The sequence below is a fragment of the Dipteris shenzhenensis genome, chromosome 16 (assembly GCF_047967505.1).
Source record: "Dipteris shenzhenensis isolate YYH24624 ecotype China chromosome 16, Dip_SZ_1.0, whole genome shotgun sequence".
NCBI classification, from domain to species: domain Eukaryota; kingdom Viridiplantae; phylum Streptophyta; class Polypodiopsida; order Gleicheniales; family Dipteridaceae; genus Dipteris; species Dipteris shenzhenensis.
Genome location: NC_141611.1, coordinates 45,187,674 through 45,194,836, shown reverse-complemented (window position 1 = coordinate 45,194,836; position 7,163 = coordinate 45,187,674).

The window sequence follows — 7,163 nt, the reverse complement described above, 5'->3', positions numbered from 1 at the left end:
ACCATAGCATAGAATAGAGCAACTAGCCTACGGTCTCCGTTCGGCTGAGAGCCATCCAGGATCATTCTGGGGCTGCCTCGGGAAATGCTCTGGCTACCCTCAATGCAGTCAATTATGGGATGCCTTCCCGCACTTGCATGTAGCCTAGTTGGCAGTGTGCCAACTCTATCTGAAGCCGTCCAGCCATCAGGCCACACATGGCCCCCATCTGGTGTCCAAATTAGGACCTACCGGATAACCGAGCTACTCAAATGCCTTCTCCTCATATGAGGGGCTTACAAGTAAAGTTAGCTGGTTCCCGCATAGTTACACGAGAGTGGAGCATTGATATCTAACATCCTTGAATGTGATTATATAGCTTTTTATAGAATGACCCTCATGGAGGTGGGGGTAGGAGAGAATATTACTCTATTGATGAAGGGTCAACACACTTATGCTTAACATGTCACTTCATCAAGCATTGCATTGAAAGTCAATGTAAAATAAGTATTAGGTAATTTGGGAAAGTCTTGTATTTTGGGAACCAGTTACTCCTCAAAATTTGGGCATGTCTTACACATACCAACTTTAAATTTGTTGAGCATTATGCATTCATATTTCTTATCTTAAGAGCTTTCCGAGAATATGTCACTTGTGGAGTTTTTGACAAAAGTTTGGACATATTCACCATCATCCCATTTTTCAAATGGGCATGGGAAATCCCCCCAAATTTTCAAATACGTAATTACAAAAGTAAATTCAAAGCTAACAAGACTTATCTAAAAATAGAGAAGACAATTATTGTAAAGAAAAGAAACCCAAAAATTGTAGACTAACATGATGAGAAGAACATTAGTTCCAAAGTTAATATGAACCTGATCTCTAACCTAAAATACTCAAAGAATGTCAAGCATACTCTAGAAATGGTCAAGTAAATTAAGTTGAGAAAATCTTGAGCAAATAAACATTGCATTGAAACTAGGAACTAGCCTTAAAACTGAAAGAGGCAATGAGCCATAGTGTTTGATCATGTTGACTTCAAGTTTACTTTGGCCTCGTTACATCTTGGCTTCACCTCTTTTTATACCTTTCTTCTTTACTAAAAGTTTATAACCAAGGCAATACTTCACATACAAGGAAAATTATAAGAATAAAAGGCTAACCAAACGTACATTCCAGCTCCTCTTTTTAAACCAGAAATACACGTAAGTTTAGCAACATTTTTTATAAGTTATTCTCAAAGTAACCACACTCTACCATAAACTTATGGGTGGTTTAATTATAAATGTTCCTGAGAATTATAAATACCTTACTATGTGCAAATGGCATCTCATCCCATTGTGCTCATGAGTTTTTTGACATAGAGATGGGAAAGTAATCTCTTAGCCCCATGATTTCTTGAGATAAAATAATTTATTCCTTTCAATTAGGTGTAGACGTTCAATTACTTTATCATGAACACACAACAATCCATCCATTATAATAGTTAAATTAGAGCATCCACCAAAGGTCTCCCCTTATGTACACTACATACCAATTTACATTAGTAATTGCACTCATGTGAGGAGGTATTGCAACCAATACAATCGGCCAAATTGAAAATTTTTCTAGTAATTTACGTCTAAAGAATAGTATAAAGAAACATAAATAATGTAGGCCAATCTTTCATAGCTGGAAAAGGCAAACTCACTTGCAATAGATTTTCCAAACGTAATATTTTTCTCTAAAGGAAATTATAATTACTATGTCACATAAAAAACAAAATTTTCTCTAAAGGAAATTATAATACTATGGTAAGGAAAAACTTTTTAAAAAGATCTTAAACATAGTTTCACCAATCTCTCAAGTTATAGACAAGCTACAACTTTAAGGACTTTATTCAAAAGGGACTTGAAGCAGAATAGAAAACCAAATCACTAAGAATGTTGAGATAAACACAGTCTCACTGAAAAGTTAAACAATAAAGCATTGCATCATACATTACCAATTGGATCTATACAATACGTTGCAATTCTTTATTCCCAAAATCACATTTCTATCAAATGGGTATTAAAAACTTCAAAAGGTTGGATTGTCATTGTTCGAGGATACCACTTTTCACCTACAACCATACATAACCTAGTTTGAGCCAACCCAAATGTTTAGGCACTGATACATCCAACAGTCGGCAAAAAGAAAAAGGGAAAACTTGACCAATGTTATCAGTACATGTTGTTCTAGTCGTGTAAAGTAAGACTTAAATAGGGGTTGAAGCCTAGGAATCATAAGCGATAGTAGGGGCTCCAAGGAAGCCATGTCAAGCTTGGCTTGTAAGGAAGCTTGATTCATTAACAACATAGACATGGACACAACAAAGTACAAGCAGAAAAATGCATGGATGTCACGATGTAGGCATGCATGTGTTGAGATATCGAGCTCCACTCGTGATATGCCAAGGTGACCGTTGTGCATTTATGTCACCGACTTGTTAGCTGCAAATGCGGTTGGTACACCACCCATGAATAATAGTTGGATGACAGCTATCTTTATGTACTCTAGTTAGTGGCTCAGTTAGTATGCCACCTTAGTTAGCTGAGTTTGGTTTGAGACCCACATATAGGGTTTACCTATTCTTTTATACTTAGAGTTCTTTTGGCTTACACAACTAGGAAGAGGAAAACTATTTTCAGCCTCCACCTTTGTGTATATTCTCCCATTGTGTATGTGAGAAAGCTGCAAGTGAGACTCCTTCCTTCTCTCCCACTCTCTTTACATGGTATCAGAGCTCGGTTCGTGGTAAGGAGCTCAAGAAAGCAACCCAAGTTCGCGGTGTCTTAGTAAGAGGACCAGTGTTGCTTTCCTTTTTTTTTTCAAGTTTGGGAGCAAATCTCTGCAGGTAGCACAGCCGGAAAGTGCAAGAGTGCACTGTCTCAAATTGGGATGCCCTTTGTGGTGTGGTGAAAGGGCAGTATATGCTACGGGAAAGGTGAAGCCCTAGGTGAAATTATTTTTTTGATTCGAGGCCATTTCCGGGCCTGTTTTGGTGGCGGAAGTTTTCCGCAGGCACTCAGGAAAGTGCCATGTTTTTGCTGTGTGCGACCACTGTTCTACAGGTCAGTGAAAAGTTATCACAAAAATTACATCGTATGCCTATGCACAGAGATATTGGGAGTGACAGAATCATTCTTATTGCTTGTTGATGCATAATCGCCACTAGGAAGTGACTGTGTGTGTGGTCAAACACCACTTTTGTTAGTTTTGCAGATTTGCCCTTGTGAGGCAGAAGTTGTGTTTTTTTTTGCAGTGACAAAATATTTTGCGGTGTTCTGTAATGGTGTCTGATGCTCTTTCACAGATTGTTACTGAAAAGCATGACAAGAACATATTCCAAGCATAAAAGTTTAGAATGATGAATTTCCTTAAGGGAAAAGGCTATTGGGAGTTCATTACTAGAGCTGAACAAGAACCAATTTTCTAAACTTGGCCCAAAAGTATCAGTCATCTCTCTCTTTCATTAGTGCCTCTCTCTTTCTTTATTGGGTTTTTCGTACCTCTATCCTCTCTCTAGGTAACTTGCACACATCCACATATACACTACTCTCTAAAGAGTGAATACTGGAGTAGAGATGACAAGGTGCCTTGGGAGCTCAGCCTAAAAAAGAATCCAAAGAGAGAAGACTACTAGCTTGCAAGCCATCGTCATATCATAGGCTTGCTTTTTCATCCTTCTTTTTAAAAGCTAGCTAGCCACCTCTCCTACTTAGAAAAAATCCAATAGTCCCTATGAACCAAGTGTGGATGGGCCCCACAAGATCTAATTTGAGCTGCAAAGTGTCAGACTCCAAGTGTGAAGGGCGTGCATGCCATGTTGCTCAACACTAGGTCCCTATTCATGTTTGAACAAACATTCTACTGCATTAATCATGGGGACCTTGTTTGAGTCCAATATTAGATTCACCCATCAGGTTCTGATAGCTTGCAACTTATGTTGTGGCATGGCACCCCCCTTTGTCCATGAAACTAGCGCCCATAAACTCCTTTGTTGAGTTGGATGCCAATTCATGACCAAAAAATTAATTTTTTGGTTGTGCTCTACATTTTGGTTAATAAAACATCTTATGGTGGGACTTTCATAAGTAAGCTCATCACTGCAAGGATGGGGGGCTTGATATAACATTAAAGGTATCAAAATTGCAAACGAGGCTAGCAGCTTTAAAGGCATTAAGTTTCTCGCAATGAGGTCATGATGTACCTTTGCATTGATTTTTTCTACAGGATCTACTAAAAATTGTCAAAAGTAGAATAGCAAGCCGGTCAAGTGAGTAGCCTTTTAGACAAGGAAACCTTGTAGATACATAGGTGCCCTCATAGGATATCTAATAGCTTGATATCCTAGACACTCAGAGGCCTTCATCAATGGCAATTGCATATTAATAGCTTCTACACATGAAGAAATGGACCTGTTTGTCTCGAGTGGCAAGTAAAAATAGATGTATTAAGACTCAACTCATATTGATATTGTTGCTCAACATTAACTAGCATTAAAGAAAAATATTTAAGGTGGAGTAATAGTATCAATATGAGCTTAGACTCTCAATTCATAGACTTTTCATTGCCATTTAATGCTAAAAGTAAAACCAAGCATAGCTTCATGATCTACTCAGAAATATTAAGGTTGAGAAATGGTATCAACATGAGCTTAGAGTCATAATTCATAGATTTTTACTTTCCATTTGAAACTAAAAGTAAAACCAGGTTACTCAAAGTACACGCAACATAGCACATGAGGAAAGACAATGTTTTTCTTTAGTAAGTGGACTTACATGGCCTATACATGTAGGATATATTTATAAATGGTAGATCATAAATGTAGATCTACATAGGGGGTCGAAAAGTAAAATATCACAACGTGTATACAAGCAAAAGGGTACAAAAAACATCTTAAAAATTGTAGATGTTAAAGAAAAAATATCACATGTATACTTAAAAATGTGAAAATTAAAAGGAGTATTTTAAAAATATGTCTCCTCGAATGTGATTATATAGCTTTTTATAGAATGACCTTTCTTCTTTACTAAAAGTTTTATAACCAAGGCAATACTTCACATACAAGGAAAATTATAAGGATACAAGACTAACCAAACGTACATTCCAGCTCCTCTTTTTAAACCAGAAACACACATAAGTTTAGCAACATTTTTTATAAGTTATTCTCAAAGTAACCACACTCTACCATAAACTTGTGGGTGGTTTAATTATAAATGTTCTTGAGAATTATAAATACCTTACGATGTGCAAATGGCATCTCATCCCATTGTGCTCATGAGTTTTTTGACATAGAGATGGGAAAGTAATCTCTTAGCCCCATGATTTCTTGAGATAAAATAATTTATTCCTTTCAATTAGGTGTAGACGTTCAATTACTTTATCATGAACACACAACAATCCATCCATTATAATAGTTAAATTAGAGCATCCGCCAAAGGTCTCCCCTTGTGTACACTACATACCAATTTACACTAGTAATTGCACTCATGTGAGGAGGTATTACAACTAGTACAATCGGCCAAATTGAAATTTTTTCTAGTAATTTACGTCTAAAGAATAGTATAAAGAAACATAAATAATGTAGGCCAATCTTTCATAGCTAGAAAAGGCAAACTCACTTGCAATAGATTTTCCAAATGTAATATTTTTCTCTAAAGGAAATTATAATTACTATGTCAAGTAAAAAACAAAATTTTCTCTAAAGGAAATTATAATACTATGGGCAAGAAAAAACTTTTTAAAAAGATCTTAAACATAGTTTCACCAATCTCTCAAGTTATAGACAAGCTACAACTTTAAGGACTTTATTCAAAAGGGACTTAAAGCAAGCAAATGCTTATTTATCAATAGTTCTCTCCTCCAAAAATCATTTTCAAGAGGATGCATATAAGGATCATGAAAAGTAGATATTAACTATTCATTTTGCTTGTTCTAAGCAATCAAACAATAAGAAGAGGGTGTCAGGGAGACACCAATGTCTACTATAAAGGCAATGTTGGCTTTATGTTGGCAAGCACACTTGACTTTACTCCTAGTTGGATAAAGCATTAACAAGATAACTTGCAAGGTTTCAAGTTTTATGGTCAATTTGAGCCTCATTTGAACTATCGAATTTTTTTCTTAGAAATACATGGCGTGTTTCAATTTCAATGTCATTTGAACTATTATAATACTTGCATACAAAGACATAGGTCTAGACATCATCACGAGAGGAAATTATTCATGTGGATGGAGATGCCAGAGGCTAATGGAGTATATATGCCAAGATGATAAGAAAAATATCAAGGTTTCATAAATTTTGTTAGGATTTAATAATATAACAAGGTTTAGTCTTCCTTGCAAAACATTTTACCAACTAATGTGCACTTTTACAATGAGTAGCATGTATGCTTTGTTAGGGCAATTATTATCAATACATGATAGAGAAAAATCTCCCATTGCAAGAAGAAGAAGAGGAGGATGAAGAAGAACAAGAGGCAAAGCCCTTCAATAAGGGGAAGATGACAAGGAAGGATGAAAAGAAAAGGGAGGCAAAGAAAGGTAAAGTGCATGAGGGACCTCCATCTAAAGGCAACAAGAAGGAGCCTCCAGCTAGCTAGAAGCCTCCACCTATACAACCAAAGGGAAGCCTCCACCATGCCAGCCACTAAAGAAAAGCTCTGCCATCATCTGCACTAAACAAGATGCCCACACCTCCAATCGAGAAGATGCCCCCTCCATCTCCACCCACTATGGGAAAGCTCCACCTCAAATTTCAATGAACAAGATGCCCCCACCACTAACCAAGAAAATGCCCTCTCCACCTCCACAACCATCCAAGAAAATGCCTCAAACTTAATCTTCTCACCACCCAAGAAGCCGCCTCCAACTCCACCACCACCTCCAAACAAGAAGAAGCCTCCTACTACAAATAAGGAGGAGGAGGAGGAGGAGGAGGAATAGAAGGAGAAGGAAAAGGAGCCCTCATCTCCTTCATAAAAGGGTGTTGACAAAACACACACCTACAAATACATAAGAGAGAGAGAGACTTGGCTTGCCCCTCCAGCTCACTTGAAGCGGAGGCAGATGGCGATACCTAGGGAGCAAGAGTGCTAGTAACTTAGGTTAATCAAGCATAAGCAATTGACACCTCCTCTCCCACTCAAATGTCCCAGAAT